Here is a 19,535-nt window from a genome sequence, read left to right as displayed (position 1 = left end):
TCAAAGTGAAACTATTCTCATTATTTACTTTCATCTTTGATATTACAGATATGCAAATTACTACATGGTCTATTATTTTAGCAGCTAATTTAACATAAATAAAATTTGAATTGTTATGGAAAGCTTGTAGAATAGAACTAATACATTTCATTGTGAATATACTGCAGGATTGATCATTTAGTTCCATATAGTTTCATATCAACTGTGTTAAACTGAATCCTGGTTCACAGTGTTTCATGTTTTTTCCACATTAAATTTTTTTTTTGTCAATGAAATGCATCATTTTGTGGGAAACAAGATTGAGAATGTTTCCTAATAATATGAAAAAATAACACAACTTTAGGATTTAATAAAGTCTCTTTAAAAATATTTACCAACTGAGCAAGCAATTAAGAAATGACAGAACAATCACAGTATATATGTCTGGTTATCCACATAACAATAATATTCCTCATACTTTTGCCAATTGTCTTCTCTATATAGCCTAAATATTTTTAAATAAAACCTGCATTAGTAACTTTTAGTTTTGTAGCTGATCAATTTAACCACTTGTAATTCAATTTTAACAGTTTAATTGTTGTGGAAAGTGCATTAAAATAAAACCTTGTGAAAGTGCTGCAGGGAAGCTAATATCACTGTCTCATGTTTCTATTCATAGAGAGCATTGTGTGTTTTGCAGAAAAGGATAAAGAAGGTTTACATTAATTCATGCAAGCCAAAAACATAAACGGAACATAAATCTAACTCTCAATGTGTTTTAAAAAATAATAATGTCTAGTTATTGGTTAAAGTTATGCAGGATATCTGAGAAAGCAATAGGGAATGACACAATCATAACTGAAACTTTTATTATGCAACCACAGATACATTTATACCAGTTATCTTCTCATACGAACTAAAATAAAATCAAAACAGTTGTAGCCTACTAAAACAAACAAACTCGATGTTGGCTCATTTCCTAACGATAGAGCACCAGTGGCTGTAATCACTACTAAAGAATATCTCACGACACAATGTAACCTACAAACTATTGAGCATACATAAACATTATTAATAAAAAAGAATCATAAATTCATTCGGCGCGGAAACACAATCACGTTACAGAAAACAGTTCTGTGATCCAAGGACAGCACTAACATTTTCAGTGTCGCTTTAACTCAAAACAGGAAACTCGTAAATATTCATGTAAGCTCCGCCCAGTGTCACCGAAAATCTCAGACACCGAATATTTCATAACACCGGCTAACTGGTGGGCGGAGATACCATCACTGAATCAAGCTAATTGGTTGATCTACATCTGCAGTGAAATTTCATTGGACAAGTTTTTCTGCAGTATGTTTTAATTATATTCCGATTAATATAATTTAAATATTATTGTATTTAAAAGAAATTAAACGATTTATGTAATAAACTAATAGTTTTATTTGTTATTTTCTTGGATCTGTAGTTGTTCATTTTGCCCTAATTTGGCCCTGGGCTACACTTAACATTGTTATTTTGAAGGTGTGAAGTTCATGTTGACATTTTAATTGTATTGCAATAAAAAAAAACAAAAAAACATTCATACTCGCCTGAAATTCAGTAATGATAAGCATGAAGGCTGTGTGAAATCCCTGGATTCACTCTCTTGCACTGTGCTTTGGACTTTCTTGTTAACTGAGTTTTGTATTCAGAGTTTGCATTCAGCATCACAGCGATAGATTTACGTTGTCTCCATGTGACTGTGTTCCTACATTTGTGTATAGAATGTGCTCGTGTTGGCCAGTACTGAAGAACAATATAAAAGTTGCAGTTCCTGTCCGCCTAATAAGATGTTCTTTAATGACACGGGCAAGTTTTTTTCCCCTCCTACTATGGAAGTCAGTGGTGGCCTAAAGCAGCCTGGTTACAAACTTTCTTCAAAATATCTTCCTTTGCGTTCAGCAGTACAAAGATATTTCTACAGGTTTGGAACAACCTGAGGGTGAGTAAATGATGACAGAATTTTCATTTTCACAAGTTGAAAGAGCGAGCGAGAGACAGAAATAACCTATGTAGCCTACCTGTGTCAGAAAATAATATCTGCGCTTTTTATACAATAAAAATTTATAGTAAAGGTAAAACATTTAGGCCTGTATAAAACCAGGGAAAATAAAATAATTACTCATATGCAAGTAAAATTATAATTATTTTCAATAATGATACGTCGTATTGTGACTTAATATGCCTTCTTATTTGTTAGTCTTTTTGTGCATTTTCAGATGTTATTGTATATTCATAAATCACAGCTTTTATTAGTTTTATGGTTTTTACCATGAAAATAATTATTTCCTCTTTTTTTTTTTGTGTCGATTGTCATCTGATTGAGTGATCAATCTAGCAGTCATCCTGCATGTCTGATTTGCCATGTTCTTAAAATACTGTTTAGTCAATCATTGATGAAAAATCAACACATTTCAACTTGAACAGGCAAATGCAGTATCTGACTCAAATTCAGTAATGCCTTTTCTCTTTCTCATTTTTTCCTCCCCTGTTTTTGTGTCAATAGCTGGATGGACACCCAAAGACTTTTAAGAGCCACAGCACAGTGCGTCTTTGGCTTTGTAAGTGTATTGTTTTGACCGACACAACACCTACAGTACAAAAGTGACACTTAAAGCCTTTGAAAAAAGCTTTCATTCTGCAATTCAACTTCCGAATTAAATAAAAATATTTGCATAGTATGTTTATATATTTATTTCTTTAAGTCTTTAAAAATATATTTTTGTAGTTTTTTTGAAACCATTTAATTACAAGAACTACTTATCTACGTCTATAGGTCTACTTAATTTAGCAAACAAGCTAATATTGCTTTTGTACATTGTCTTTTGTAGTTCTTGTATTTCATATATATTTCCCATTGGAACCCAGATTTGGGCCAGTACAGAGCCAAATGTACAATTTATGCTGTAGTGATTGTGGCCCTATGCAGGCAAGGCACCTCAGTTTCGGCACCCGGACTCGGGCATAATTCTGGCACATCATTCATTCATTCACGTTTCACAAGAGTCCGACAACCACAACTGAAGTTATTTCTTCTATCTTGCTGGATCTGGGCCATTATTGGCCCACATCATTTTGGCTACCTGGAAGATTTTTTTGTTTGTTTGTTTGTTTGTTTTAAATCTAATTTCTGTCAAATAAAATATTTTACACTTGTTTATGTATATTCCCTATAAAAGTGCCCTCAGAGTTTGAAGATTTTATTAATTTACTTTTTATTAATTAATGAATTAAACTACTTCATATATCCTGTTTTTTTTCCAAAACAGTGGAAACCCTGGTGATGCAAAAACTTGGGAAAATGAGATCCAGGCAGTAGATAAAGTTGATTTATTCATTACAATTAAATTTCGCCTCACACGCAAACTTCAATCAATAATGAAAATACTTAAAACCAAAAGGTAAAATACCCATCATAAAGGAGTAGTCAATAGTTAATGATAAATTTAGAGTATTGTAAAATCCAGAGTATTGTGTCTAATAGATGAAGATCAAAAAGAATTAAAACATTAAGACATTCAGATAAGAAAGAAGCAGAAGCCCAGGAGAGCAAAAGAGAGAAAAAGCTAAATTATCAACAACTCAGTCCATATTATACAATAAGCATACAGGGAAATTCCCAACCCACTCAAACTGATGTTTTTGTTAAAATGAAAAAGGTTAATTTCACCCATTACGTTGTCCACTAGTCCAGTGCCAAAAATAGTTGTTTTAACCCTTAGGGAATTTTGCAAATCAAATATCATCAGAATTAATAACAGACATGTTTTGCACAATTGTGTCAGCGTGACCTGTCACACTGTAACACTTTAAAGACGATTGAATATATAACGAGTATACATACTCTTAAATATAAAAGAATAATGACCATAAGGATACAATATCAAGTAAATACTTGAAAACATGATAAGAATTAATATATATAAAATAGAAGTACATGAATATATGAAAGCAAAAGTAAAATTGATAAATCATAAGCCATAAATGATTAAAATAAATATTAATAAAATGCATGAATATGAATATTGATCATTTCGGATCCATCACCTGGTTTAAAAAAAAATAAAATAAAAAAATTGTTGGAGTGAAACCAAATAAATACCATGATTTTTTTTTTTTAGTTGTTTAGGTCATTTTAATGCTTGTTTTGTTTAATCTTAAGTTATCTTGTATACCCATTCCCATGGTTGGGAACAAATGGTTTAGGTGTTATATAGAGATGCACCGATCCAGAGCCGTTACTGGCCAGTAAGATGTGAAGGATTCTATGGTCCAGTTAGTATTTACACCCCATAATGGCGGCCGCGTTACCGGAGTGCCATCTAGTGGCTATTACCCAAAAAGCATCAAAGTGTCACCTCTTGGGTTCTGAGGCCCCGTTTACACGTACATGGTTATTTTGAAAAACGGAGACATTTTCCCTTCGTTTGCGCCCTTTGTTTACACGCTAACGGAGAATTCGCCTCTGAAAACGAGTCTTTCTAAAAACTCCGGCCAGAGTGGAGATTTTGAAAATCTTTGTTTGCACGTTTGCATGTAAACTGAGACAAACGGGTGTTTAGGCAGCCAACGTCACAGTATGCGCCAGAGCTCGCACCTATGTCAAAAGTGCGACCTATGTTTACATGTGATCATGGAAGCGTTTAGAGTAGCAGTCGCATTTATGTTGGTGCAAACTCTTCTCGTGTGTTTGCATTTGCAAATACAGCTGCTCCATTATGTCGAGGAACAGAGACGAATGAATGCTCGGAGGTCAGCAATTTTGCAACAACTTCGAATCACTTCAAGAGGAAGTGATTCGTTGCTATTTCGGGATTCTGATTGGCTTACGTGGGATTGAGCTTCTCGTTACACTCTTGACGTCATATATACACGGGTACGTGTAAATGAACACTTTTCTGAAAACTGACGTGTGCACAATGTTATTTTTGAAACCGGAGAGGTTGAAATGTCCGTTTATGAAAATAGCCGCCCACGTGTAAACGTAGCCTTAAGCTCTTTGGTGTGGATAACAAATTAACGAGACACAGCTGATAAATATGAACTATTGGTGATGGTGACCATAGAGACTGATGAGTGGCGGGAACTTATAACAAAGGAACACAGGAACCAATGAAAGTCAAACAAAAACAGACATGTGACAGTAACAAAATGAAATGATTTTCCTTTAACAAATTAATTACATTAAAAAAAGATTTGGGGGTGTTAAAGTTTCAACGATATTTGCTCTGTCAAGGAGTCACATATTTTTTAAACATGTTGATATAGTTTTTATCAAAATTAAATATTCTTTCTTCTTATACACATTTAAAGTTAAATGCTAATACTTTAATGTAATACCCCTTATTCTCTTTAATGCAATAACTATCATTTCTGTCCTTTAGTCCAGTGATTCTCAACCGGTGGGCCGCAGCCCACTAGTGGGCCTTGGAGCGCCATCTAGTGGGCCGCGTAAGCAGTGTTAGACTACCCTTAGACTAGAACAATCGCGTTTGTTCTCGTTTGACTCTGAGTCAGCAAGGCGTGTCCAAAGCCAGTTTAGTATATAAACAATTGTAATTTAGCATTCATTAGAGAGAATCATTCAAGCTGCAAGGAGATCTGCATACTGTAAGTGTTTTTGTGTTGTTTCTAGTTTGATTTGAGTACTGTGTAGTTGCTAGGAAGTTCTGTTTACAGTGTGGTCGCGTTGCAAATCGCGTTTGTTCTCGTTTGACTCTGAGTCAGCAAGGCGTGGCCTGCGGAACTTATTAGCATTGGTATAAGTGTGTAAGTCTTCCGCGGCAGCCCTCGTGTGGAGACCGAAGAGTGTAAAGACGATCGACTCTACCTGTGCGACTCCACCGAGCAATGACACCGGCAAAGCACTTGAGTATTGCACTTTTCTTTTTTTTCCTTTCTTCTTTATATAGTGTGTTCTTGTCTGTCTTTTGTCCTGTCTTAGATATGTGCTTTCAAATTCCCACTATTACTAACACTCGTAAATCGCGTGCTACACGTTGGAGGCAGTGTAAAAATAACAACCTGTGTAGTTTACCCAGGTCATCTAATACATTATTTTCTATTTCTATTGGCCTCTGGAATTGTCAATCTGCTGTAAACAAAGCAGACTTCATTACAGCTATTGCTACTTATTCAGATCTCCATCTCATGGCTCTGACTGAGACATGGATCAAACCAGAGGACACTGCTACACCAACAGCCCTCTCCTCTAATTTCACTTTCTCTCACACCTCACGCCAGATTGGGAGGGGTGGTGGTTCTGGTTTGCTTATGTCCAGTGAATGGAAGTTCAATCCTTTACCATCTCTCTGTGACAATGGCTCATTTGAATCGCATGCAATTACCATCACCTACCCTGCTAAAATCCATGTTGTAGTTGTTTATCGTCCCCCCAGGTCAGCTAGGTAACTTCTTGGAGGAGTTAGATGTGTTACTCTCATCCTTCCCTGAGGATGGAACTCCTCTGCTAGTACTTGGAGATTTCAACATCCATCTAGACAAACCTCAGGCTGCTGACTTCCACGCTCTGCTTGCCTCATTCGATCTCAAGCGAGTGGCCACTTCAGCTACCCACAAATCAGGGTAACCAACTGGACCTCATCTACACACGCTGTGGCTCCACCGACAATGCACTGGTTACTCCACTACACACCTCAGACCACTTTCTCATCACTTTTAATTTCAACCTGACCCCTAACTCAACACACACTCCACCACATGTTACTTTTCGGCGAAACCTACGCTCTCTCTCACCATCTCAACTATCCTCTTTGGTCTCATCCACACTTCCTCCCCCTAACCAGTTCTCATCACTGGACACTAACAATGCTATTGACACTCTTTGCACCACTCTAACATCTTGCTTAGATAACTTCTGCCCCCTTTTAACCAGACCATCCCGCGCCACCCCCTCTGCCCCCTGGCTCTCTGATGCTCTCCGTGAGCATCGGTCGAGACTCAGGGCTGCAGAGAGGAAGTGGCGCAAATCTAAAGATCCTACTGACCTTAGCTTATATCAGTCACTCCTTTCTTCTTTCTCTACTGATGTCTCCAATGCTAAAACCACATACTATCACACTAAAATTAACAATTCCACTGATTCCCGCACACTTTTCAAAACTTTTTTTTCCCGCACACTTTTGATTCCCCTCCCTCCCTCATCAGCTCTTACAGCTGATGACTTTGCCACATTCTTCACACATAAAATAACATCCATCAGCGGCCAATTCTCCACACCACACACTGACAATAACATCTTAACGGAAAACACACAAACCCTCTCCTCCTTCTCCATGCTCTCCGAGGCAGATGTTTCAAAACTCATCCTCTCCAATCACCCTACTACCTGTACCCTAGACCCTATCCCAACTCCTCTTGTCCAGGCCATCTCCTCCTCAATTCTACCTGCACTGACTCACATTATCAATTCTTCCCTTCACACTGGAACATTTCCCACAGCTTTTAAGCAGGCTAGAATTAAAAAACCCACTCTGAATCCAGCACTTTTAGAAAACTACAGACCAGTATCCCTTCTTCCTTTCATTGCGAAGACATTGGAGAGAGTTGTATTCAACCAACTGTCTACTTATCTCACACAGAACAACCTCCTTGATGACCACCAGTCTGGTTTCAAGAGTGGCCACTCAACTGAGACTGCCTTGCTCTCAGTCACTGAAGCCCTGAGACTGGCACGAGCGACTTCAAAATCATCAGTACTCATCTTGCTGGATCTGTCTGCTGCTTTTGACACCATTAACCACCAGATCCTCCTGTCAACACTCAAGTCGAAGGGCATTTCGGGAACTACACTCCAGTGGTTCACGTCTTACCTCTCAGGTAGGTCCTTCAGATTTGCCTTGTACAACATCAGGAAGATTAGACCCTTCCTATCAGAGCATTCCACACAAATTCTTGTCCAAGCTCTTGTTCTGTCCAGACTGGACTATTGTAATGCTCTCTTGGCTGGCCTTCCAGCATGCACTGTCAAGCCTCTACAACTGATCCAGAATGCTGCAGCAAGACTGGTCTTCAACGAACTGAAGAGAGCGCACGTCACTCCTCTCTTCATCAGTCTGCATTGGCTGCCAGTATCTGCTCGCATCCAATTCAAGGCTCTGATGTTTGCCTACAGAACGTCTGCTGGCTCTGCACCGCTATACCTTAACTCGCTACTCCAGTCTTATGCGCCCTCCAGAAACTTGCGCTCTGCAAATGAACGGCGCCTTGTGGTGCCATCACAAAGGGGCACAAAATCACTCTCACGGACCTTCTCCAGGTCTGTTCCTGGCTGGTGGAATGACCTGCCACGCTCTATCCGAGCAGCAGAAACTTTACCCACTTTCAAAAAAATGCTAAAGACATATTTTTTTCGTCAGCACTTGACCCAGTAATAGTAGCACTTACCTTGATTTCTTGATTTCTATTTTCATTCCATCTATTTGTGTATATATTTAAAAAAAAAAAAAAAAAATCCTTGCTACGAGCACTTTACTGTCATAACTGTGACTTCACACAGCACTTACATACTGTTGTTCTCATGTTGATTTGATTGATTCTACTGTTCTCATTTGTAAGTCGCTTTGGATAAAAGCGTCTGCTAAATGACTAAATGTACATGTACCCCCAAATTATTATAATTTTTTTTTAATTGACAAATCTTGCTAGGCCTACAAACCACCAACAGAGCATAAAAAATACCAAAAATAATACTTTTTTTAAAAAAAAAACATTGTGGGTAAAACACTGCGTTTATACTATGTTAAATACTGAACTGTCTCTTTACGACCACAACAAACAGGACACTTTTCAGACGCGCATTCCGACTTCGCCTCAGTGCCAGGCACCAGTCAAACGAGCGTGGAAAAGGTGTTGGGTGACTACGAGTGAGCTTCAGTTGAACAACAGTAAACTGCTATGTCGGTATGTTGGTAAAATTAACACGACTGCTCACGACGCGCACTCAAGAATTGTATGCACAAATGCGCCAGCGCGCGCATACCTGCCCTGTTACAAGAATAAATGAGTAAACCTGCCAAGTCTTAATATACAAGGACAGTTTTCATCTATATAACTGATTTGACCTAGTCTGCTACAGTGGCATAACAGATTAACAGTGGAGTATATCATATGCAATTGCATGCCGATTGCCAACAAAACACAGACATCTGATGGAGTTTTACTCACTGCCCGCGATAAAAAACTTAATCCACTGTTCCCTTAATGCTGGGTTCTTTGGGAAGCTGAAAAGGGTTATCTTTCCCTCACAACCAAAAACACACTCCTTCGGTGACACAGTTGAAAAATCTCTTGTCTTCCATAACCTGAACGAAGCGCTTTGGTGGGCGTGCTTCTCGCTCTGGTCGATGTGTGTGCACACGCTTATTAGGGAGAACTGCCTATACAAGGAATTCCGCCCTTTATTACATGATAAATATAGATATTTGTCACAGAAATACTCGTCAAAGTTTCAAAACATGAGTTCTACATATGACCATGTTTAACATGAGAATGCAACTCTTTAACAGTGTAAATAATTCAGAAAACATGAAATGGCATTAGACCCCGCCTTTAAGTTAATAAATAAGTAGTTCAACAACACATTGGCATGTTGATGGTTCTCTGATGTCAGTTAATTGTCACATGACATGCAGGTAAACAAATAAATACTTAATCTTTTTAGAACGTGTTTTATTTTTATTTTATCATTATTTATTTTAATGTTACATTTTTAAGATTTAAAGGATCTATTTATGCTTTTTTTTTTTTTTTTTACATTTTCATCTTTCTTTAGTGTGTATTGTTGCTGTTTGAGCGTGACAAAGATCTGCAAAGTTACAAAGCACAAAGTCCCTCCAGTGGGAGTTATTCTCTATATCAGTGTCACTGTTTCTGAAACACCTTAATTGTAATCTTGAGTGTTTTTTCCAGGAACAGACACATCACAATATTCCTCATTTAAATAATTCCCACCCAAGGCATGCGCAAAATAAAGGGGTGAGGCTTGATTGAATTGTGTTAGTGCATTATGGGTAGAATCTCTCTACAGTCTATTCTGATTCATCAATACAGTTTCACTGAAGATCCAGGACAAACATAAAACCCAGGATAGAGCGGTTGAGTGAATGTGGTCTGGACTGTGTGGATGAGGCTCATTGTGTCTCCAGAGACGCTGTAGAAGGACAGAGTTCCTGCACTGTGATCCACATACACTCCTATTCTCCTGATGATGGACTTTATAGTGAGATCAGTCACTATGTTATTGTGACTGAATGAATAACTGGAGGAAGAGCAGAACAAACTCCAGGACTGATTATTAGATCCAAACCCACACTCTTTACCCCCTCCCTTCCTGCTGATGCTCTTATATGACACTGATATATACACATCTCCACTGCTCTCAATCTCCCAGTAACAGCGTCCACACACACTCTCTCTGCACAACACCTGAAGATAAAAATCAAATCTGTCTGGATGATCAGGATACGGCTGGACTGTGTAAGTGCCAGTAATCACTCTGTTCCTCTCAGACAGGTGGAGGAGTTTATTCACAGTGTTCAGATCCAGGTTGAGCTGATGGGAATCTGATGGAGATAAAACACAGCAGAATCAGGAATTATCAATCTGTCTGATATCCTGTACAAATCATCATCATCATCATCTATGTCTTTTACCCAACCCAAGAAAATGGTTCATTAATATCATAGAGATATTTCTCAATATTACTGTTTTTACTGTATTTTGGATCAAATAGCAGAAGAAACTTATTTCAAAAACATTTAAAAAAAATTACGAACCCCAAACATTTTATATGTCATGATATATATCTCAAGATATATTATACAGATATATTATTTATAATATTTATAAGATTATTACTGGTGCTTGCCAAAGGCAAAGCATCCATTATTGTTATTCTAAATACTTATTATTATTATTCTGCTTCTTCTTCCACTAAAATTTCGGCACGTAACTTGTCCCACAGTTTTTGTCACAGACCCACAAATGAGGTGTCAAATCGTGCGGATTATTCGAGAATGGTTTGATGTGACTTTTCTAAGCGACCGGGTGTACGATGGGCAAAATCCCATAGACTTTACATTGCGACAAACTTTGACGAGTCATAACTCCAAATGAGGATTTTGTAGAAACATGTGGATCACCACGTTTTGAAGAGGCTGTCAGGCTCTGTAAGATCATACCTCACAGTGGGATGTAAGTTGTACCCCTGGGGCACAAGAGCTGCCCAACGTTGCCCCATAGACATACTATGGTGAAGGACAACCCTTGAAACAGGAAGTGACTGTGTTTTTTCTACTATGGGAAATTCCATAGGGATTTTGTATTGAACATAACTCTGGATCACAATGTCATAGAGACAAGGGGGTGGGCTCATTTTACTCAGATGACCAATCAGTCTCTCAGGATCATTGTGAAGCTATCAAGCCACGCCCTAGCAACCATATAGAGCACCTTAGTAACAAGCGCCATAGACTTCCATTGAAAAAGATCAAAGGAATATCTTTGGATAAAAGTGTCATAGAAACATGAGGGTGGGCTCATTTGACTCGAGGCAGTCACAAATCACCTTCAACACTTCATAGCCACGCCCTAGCAACCATTTAGAGCACCCTAGCAACCCAAAGCATAGAGGGATATCTTCACATCTGAATATCATAGAGTCATGGGGTTTGGTTTATATTGTCAAGCAGCCTTTGGAGTATCATCATTGGCAGCTGCCAAGCCACTCCCTAGCAACCAAACAGAGTACCCTGGCAACCGTTTAGCGAGACCTATATCTCTGCATCAGAGCATCGTATAGACATGGCGGTTGGCTCTTTTAACTCATGCTAGCAAACTGGACTTCTAACATGCTACATATGCTAGTAGTGAATAACTACATGCTAATAGTGATTAGCTAAGTGCTAAAGTGGGCTGAGAACATGCTAAGAACGCTATAGAAACTCCATAGTAACTATCTGTGACAACTACCTACCACCTAGCAACCACCCAGGTTACCATAGTAACCGCCTAGCAACTGCCCCAAACACCCTAGCAACCGCATAGGAACAAATTAGCAACCACCCCAACTACCTTAGCAACTGCCTAGCAACACCTTAGCAACCACCCATGTTACCACAGCAACCGCCTAGCAACCACCCAGAACACCCTAGCAACCACCTAGCAACACTTTAACAACCACCCAGGTTACCATAGCGACACCCTAGCAACCACCCAGGTTACCATAGCAACTGCCTAACAACCACCCATAACACCCTAGTGACCCCCAAGTACCCTAGCAACCGCCTAGCAACCACCCAGGTTACCATAGCAACTGCCTAGCAACCACCCAGAACACCCTAGCAACACCTTAACAACCACCCCAAGTACCTTAACAACTGCCTAGCAACGCCTAGCAACCACCCAGAACACCCTAGCAACCTCATAGCAACCACACAGAACACCTTAGCAACTGCCTAGAAACACCCTAGCAACCGAGTGTTGAATTTTGCTACTGCAAGCACCATTCACATTTTCTTCAGGAAATGTACATTCTAGTTATTTATAATATGTAATTTTCTGTTTTCACTGGAAGTTCAGCAGCTGCGCTACAGAAAGCTGACAGAAACACTGAAGTAAACAGTTGTGGTGATAGAAATAATATATTGGGGTCTGTTCTTTATATGGGGATTACTCCATTAGCTGGATTTCATTGTTGACTTTCAGAAAGTATAATGCATTAAAACACAAGACAAACAACCAATTTCAAAATTTGCAAATATAATACATTTTTTAACTTTGGGTATAATTATTTATGAAAAGATATAAAGATATAATAATAATAAATAAAAGCCCCTTTAAGAAACACTAATTCACATGAAAACTCATGAAACTCTTCTGTCATGTTTTCTTTCTACTTCTACAGAAGAACATGAACACACTTAGTGATTTTCCTGCTTGTTTTCTCAGTGACTTACATTGTAGGAAGTCGTTCCTGGTTCTGGTAACAATGTTGGTGAAAGTGACTGTGGAAATCAACAGACATGGAGAGTGTGATTATCATGACAAGAGAAAATGATCCCTGCATCCGTTCCTAAGACATTTCTAATATGATCTTCTACATGATATGAGATGATGGAGGATCATTTCTGAGAGCAGATGAATCTCCAGGACTTTACCTCTGTCAGAGATCTTCTTCAGCTCCTCTTTGCAGAAATCCTCCAGTTTGTCTCTCAGATGATGGACAGATTCTCTCACACCATCAAAAGAGGAGAGAGAACTGAAGAGATTGTCATTTACGTCTGTAGATTCAGGAGGAGCTGAGAGAGACTGGAAACTCTACAGATTTGAGGGACAAGTTTACCAATTATGTCAGGTTTAGGCTTAAAATCATGAATTGGTGCTTCTACATCAGTGTTATTCATCTATCATTTCCATCTGATTTTTGGGATAACTTATGGGTAGGGTTAGGTTTAGGGGTAGGAATAGGGTTAAGACTAAATTTTCAGACTAGAATGTTGACCTAGGAACGCATCTAACTCAGCAATATCAGGACGTGCGTAATAAATAAAGGTGACTTGACTTGAGTAGATTTGATCAGGAAAAGAGTTTCAAAGTCAACGAGTAGATTGACCATTATAAATTTTGAGCTCTTAGTAGCTTTGAAATTCACTGTCAAATTCATTAATGTGTTACTGAAAAATTATTATAAAAAGTTTCAGCAGGTTTGAAGATTATCTGACTTAGGTAAACATTGAAAAAATAAAAATATGAGTAAAAAGAGAATGGGAAATCTAGCTGGGTGAAACTGGTACCATCATGTTCATGGATTTCACATTGTTGTAAAAAAAAAAAAAAAAAAAGTTTAATTATTAGAAAATTTTTTACATTTTGCTCAATATATCTTTCAGGAAAATGTTTAAGAGATTTCCAGAGCTGAACTGCATTTGTAAGTGCATCTCTTTCAAAAGAAGAAGATCAGATGAGAGTCTGACTGATGATTATATAATAACCGAACACACAGATCAACACTTCAGTCAACGGCTCATTCTGCTCTCATGAAATGTTTCTCTGTGAGTCTCTTGCTCAAGTCCACTATGATCCTGTTCTTCTAGATCTCTGTTACCTGCAGGAAATGGATGTGATCCTGTGTGTGTGAAAGCTGCTCCAGCTCAGCGTCTCTCCTCCTCAGATCATTGATCTCCTGCTCCAGTCGCTCCAGTCGTCCTTCAGCTCGACTCACTGCAGTCTTTTCCTGATCTCTGATCCTCTGTGTGGCCTCAGAGCGGCTTCTCTCAAAATACTGTGAAGATCCTCTCACTGTCCTCCACTGCTGTCTGTGCAGAGCGCTGTTAGGACACACATCACAATCACACAGTGACTTCAGTGAGTCCTGACTGAGACTTCTCAAACTTCTCTTCTTCTCCAGACTCACCTTATGAGACTCCACAGCCTCTCTCAGCTGCTGAAGATGTTTCTCTCTCTGCTGGATCCTCTGCTGGAACCACCTCTGAGTCTCCTTCAGCTGGTGCTAAAGGACAAACCAATAACAGAAGAAACATCACATAAATCATCAAGTAAACAGATATGAATCCAGTATCAGTGAAGTGCTGAGATTGAGGGGTTAAAGATCTTTCATGATAAGGTTATAGATTCAGTCATAAGTGTCAGCATTATTTCATCAATGTCATTTTGTCAATGTCATTTTACTGTGTCCCAAGTCGTAGTATAATTATTGCAAAGATACCTGGATGATCTACTATTACTGTTTAAGTCTGAAGTGAAGATGTGAAGACTCTAATGGCTAATTTTGCCCACAAACCACTGTGTTTTGGACGAGGATTTGAACTATAAACACAAATAAAAAGTGTTGAAAAACTACAAATATGGCAGATGGGCAAGTCCAATAGTATATAACCTGATCTTTATTCAAAGTTATCCACATAATATTTCATCTGCAACAACATTGTGAACTTTTGTAATGATACATTTGGTCATTAACTTTTTTTACATCATGATGCAAACATGAGAAGAGTTCTCCTCATGAAAGACCCACTGCTGGCAGATCAACCTGCTACTAGATTTCTCTCTGAAACAGTAGGAAATTAAATTAAACAATGTTGAGAATTGTGACTGTGACAAGATGATTATCAGTGCACTATAAACGGTGAGGGGATTAATGTAACTAAGTGACAGAGCTGTAATTTTGATGAAGTAGTGTATGTCCAAAACTTGCCTACTCTTCTGCTACACAGTCTATGGTATGTAGGGGAGACTGGGGGCAATTGTAACATCTCAAATTACACCAATCAGAAAGGAGACAGAACCATGAAACTCATTTTGCATGTGCTCAGTGGAGATCCCTCTCTGCATGCCAAAGGACAAGCTTCTAAATCATTCTTAGTAAAGTTTTTCTACAAAGAAATTTTTGAGGTATAAAAGTAATTTTTTCATCTAGAGTATTTCCATCATACCGTCTTAAGCATTAATGGCTATTAATTTAAATCTGTCTTGTTTTGATGACCATTCTATTGTCTAACATTTGATATCTTTATCAAACATTAACTTCGTTGTTTCTGGCTAACAGGGTAACAGTCGTGGCAAAGGGGTGGTTACAGTCGGGGGCAGTTACAACACTGCATTACAATAGAGTACCTCAGGGATGACGCATTTTTGTAGGCCGTAAAGTCTATGGGTTTTTTGAATGGGTTTTTGCTAAATCACCTGAAATAAGGTCTGTGGTTAACAAAGCCTCTAAATACTTTCACGTTTTGATCTATGACATAAAAACATTAAAAACGGCGGTTGCTAACAAAGTGATAAAAGGGACTACTTCCTTTGGCGGGGACTTTAAACGTCATCATGACAAACGGGACATTTGGACAGCATTTCTCATGAAAAAGTGGATAAGTATTCATACACAGCGCAGATCATAATCAGAGAGAATGTTTTAAAATAAAGTTTTTTTTTAAATAAAGTTTGAGGAAGCTTGTTGGTGGTGACGTTGATCCGCGACCATGGTGTGCTGTAGTCCAGATGGGGTCTAGATGACCCCATAAACAAAATGATGAACCTGTAAATGATCATAATGGAATGTCTTTAAAGGTGCCCTAGAATCAAAATTTTAATTTACCTCAGCATAGTTGAATAACAAGAGTTCAGTAAATGGAAAAGACATACGTTGAGTTTCAAACCCCATTGCTTCCTCTTTCTTATGTAAATCTCATTTGTTTAAAAGACTTCCGGAAAACACGCGGATCTCAACATAACACCGACTGTTACGCAACAGTCGGGATCATTAATATGTACAACCCCAATATTTGCATATGCCAGCCCATGTTCGACGCATTAGACAAGGAAAGGCAGTATTAACGTCTGGATCTGTGCACAGACAAGGTAAGCAAGCAAGGACAACAGCGAAAAATGGCAGATGGAGCAATAATAACTGACATGATCCATGATAGCATGATATTTTTAGTGATATTTGTAAATTGTCTTTCTAAATGTTTCGTTAGCATGTTGCTAATGTACTGTTAAATGTGGTTAAAGTTACCATCGTTTCTTACTGTATTCACAGAGACGAGAGCCGTCGCTATTTTCATTTTTAAACATGTGCAGTCTGTATAATTCATAAACACAACTTCATTCTTTATAAACCTCTCCAACAGTGTAGCATTAGCCGTTAGCCACAGAGCATAGCCTCAAACTCATTCAGAATCAAATGTAAACATCAAAATAAATACTTTACTCACATAATTCGAAGCATGCATACAGCATGCATGATGAACATCTTGTAAAGATCCATTTGAGGGTTATATTATCTGTGTGAACTTTGTAAATGCACTGTAATATAGTCGAGAGCTCATGGGGCAGGGAGCACGCGATTTAAAGGGGCGGCGCGCTGAAAAAATCAGTGTGTAGTTAATGATGCCCCAAAATAGGCAGTTAAAAAAAATCTATGGGGTATTTTGAGCTGAAACTTCACAGACACATTCAGGAGACACCTTAGACTTATATTACATCTTGTGAAAAAGCATTCTAGGGCACCTTTAAGTTCATACCTGTTTCTCTGTCCTCTGTGCTGCAGCTGATACAGTGTCGTGGTTTTTATGTTCATCCATCGTACACAGCAGACATATACACTTCTGATCAGTGCGGCAGAAAACCTCAAGGATCTTGTCATGTTTTGGGCAGATCATCTCCTGCAGTCGTCCAGTGGCTTCAGTCAGATTGTGTCTCTTTCCTTTAAACAAACTCTCATGTTGTTCAAGGTGATTCTGACAGTAAGAGTTCAGACACACCAGACAGGACTTGACGGCTTTGTGTTTTCTTCCAGTACAGACGTCACACTGCACATCTCCAGCTCCAGCGTAACAGTCAGCAGGAAGTTTAATCTTCTTCAGTTTCTCCACCATTTCAGCCAGAATGGTGTTTTTAGCTAAAGCAGGTCTTGGTCTGAAGGTCTGTCTGCACTGAGGGCAGCTGTAGACTCTCTTCTGATCCTCCTGATCCCAGCAGCCTGTAATACAGATCTTACAGTAACTGTGTCCACAGGGAATGGCCACTGGATCCTTCAGGAGATCCAGACACACTGGACACATGAACTCATTCTGATCTACTGAAATTCTGGCTTCTGCCATTTTGCTGCATGAACACAGAGACACAAACACACAACAGCTCAACTACACTTCAGTTTCAGTTTCTCTGAACTCATGTGATTCCTGTTTCCTGGTTCTGTGTTTGAGTGACGTGTGCAAAACAGGCGTGTCTGTAAAGCAGCTTCCTCATTCCTGGTCCTGAAGAGTCTCATTGCTGCTAAGTTTCTAGTTTTCATGGGTGTTCCCACACACATTGTGTTTAATCAGTCTCAGAAACACAATATAATTTAGAGAGAAGCGAAACAACATTCTTTTTTTTTTTTGTATAATGTTTTTTATTTCAAGGACAAATGCTATTGCTTGTACAGAGACTGTATTTTTTACATTATCAATCCCTCCCCAACCAACCCAGAACAATCTGCCTTACATGATATTCATTAATAGTAATAGTACAAAGGATGATGAAAATAATAATAATGATAATAATGATATAATATTAAAATAAAATAAGATAATAAAAATATGCCACGGTTAGACAGTGGCAAGAGAAGAAAAAAAAAAAAAAAGAAAGAAACAACATTCTTAAAAGTTCCGAAATTCTGAATCCTAAATACAACACTGGAACTGCAGGACTGAAAACTGTGTCCAGAATTAATGTTCCTTAAAAGTCTTTTATTTTGCTGTGTTAGTTATTTTTGCTGCGAGTCATTTCTTGAGATGGATGGACATGATTTCATACATACATTTCATCAAAGTTTGGTGATTCAGATTATCTGATACATCAGAAAATTCACAGGGAAAGCAATATACTTGACATACATTTTTAAGTGATGAATAAGGTAAAAAAAAAAAGAAAAAAAAAGGTTATTTCTGGTTGTTGTTGACAACTTGCCATAATGCAAGAATGTTAACACCAAATAAAACTTCATGCTAACAAAAAATAAATATGATCTGTATTCTTCTGACATTTTTCCACGCTTACACTTGTTACATTTTTTTCACCCAAATATGGCCAAAAGCACTGCAAACCTGTGAACAGCATTTTGCAAAATGGTTTAAAAGTGTAAAACCAATCTGTATGCGTAAAAATTAATCTTTTGCAAATGTGTAAATGACTTGTTGTATGCGTAGGGTAAATGCTCCCGAAATAACCCGATGTGTACAGTTCAGTTTTTCTTTTAACTGTGCTTACAGTTTTGGCAGGATTCTCTCACTGTCATAGTCACTTGCTGGAGTGCCCAGGTTGGCCACTAGAGGGCACTCCTTCCCTGACGCTCCTTCCCTCAGCCGTGAACTTCAACTCCCATAATCCTTTGTATGGACTCATCATTTTTGCAATCAGCTGTAACTAATTTCATTGTTAGCTTCTGTCTATTTAAACCAGAGGTGCGGAATGTTGATCCTGGAGGGCCACTGTCCTGCAGAGTTTAGCTGCAACTCTAATAGGTTGTTTGCACATGATGTCACAGCAGCAGCACGAATGAGTCTGGAGGGCAGGGACTGATTTTTCTATAAATATTTTGACTCTTTGTCTGGCATATGAAGTTGATTTTGGATTTCCTAATTAAAATGGAAGTGGAGTCTTAGAGCATTCCATGACACTCACTAATTGGAGTTTTGCAAGCGATAGAGGGAAGGCGGGATTACCTTCTTGTAGCCAATCAAATTAGGATACCATTGACACTACATTTACTTTTACCTGATTGAATAAACAAGCCAAGCGCTGAAGACATCCCGACTCTAATTTGGCTCAGCATTGTCCTCGCCACTAGAATGGTGCTTTTAAATGCACAAATCCTTTACAAGTTGTATACCATAAAGCTTATTATTGGATTGATTTGGCATTGTGACTGAAATTCTGTATCATATAATCTGCTTAGACCATTGAGCTGATGCTAAATGATATAATTAAAACAC

General features: G+C 38.4%; 1 pseudogene; it reads right to left on the bottom strand.

Moving 5' to 3' along the window:
* Nucleotides 1–9,801: 9,801 nt before the first annotated feature.
* On the bottom strand, nucleotides 9,802–19,453 carry LOC125245248 (annotated as a pseudogene).
* Between the last annotated feature and the right edge of the window lie 82 nt (nucleotides 19,454–19,535).

Source organism: Megalobrama amblycephala, linkage group LG14 (genome assembly GCF_018812025.1).
Source record: "Megalobrama amblycephala isolate DHTTF-2021 linkage group LG14, ASM1881202v1, whole genome shotgun sequence".
Taxonomy (NCBI): domain Eukaryota; kingdom Metazoa; phylum Chordata; class Actinopteri; order Cypriniformes; family Xenocyprididae; genus Megalobrama; species Megalobrama amblycephala.
The sequence above is the reverse complement of the archived record's forward strand: the minus strand, read 5'-3'. Positions and strand labels throughout refer to the sequence as shown.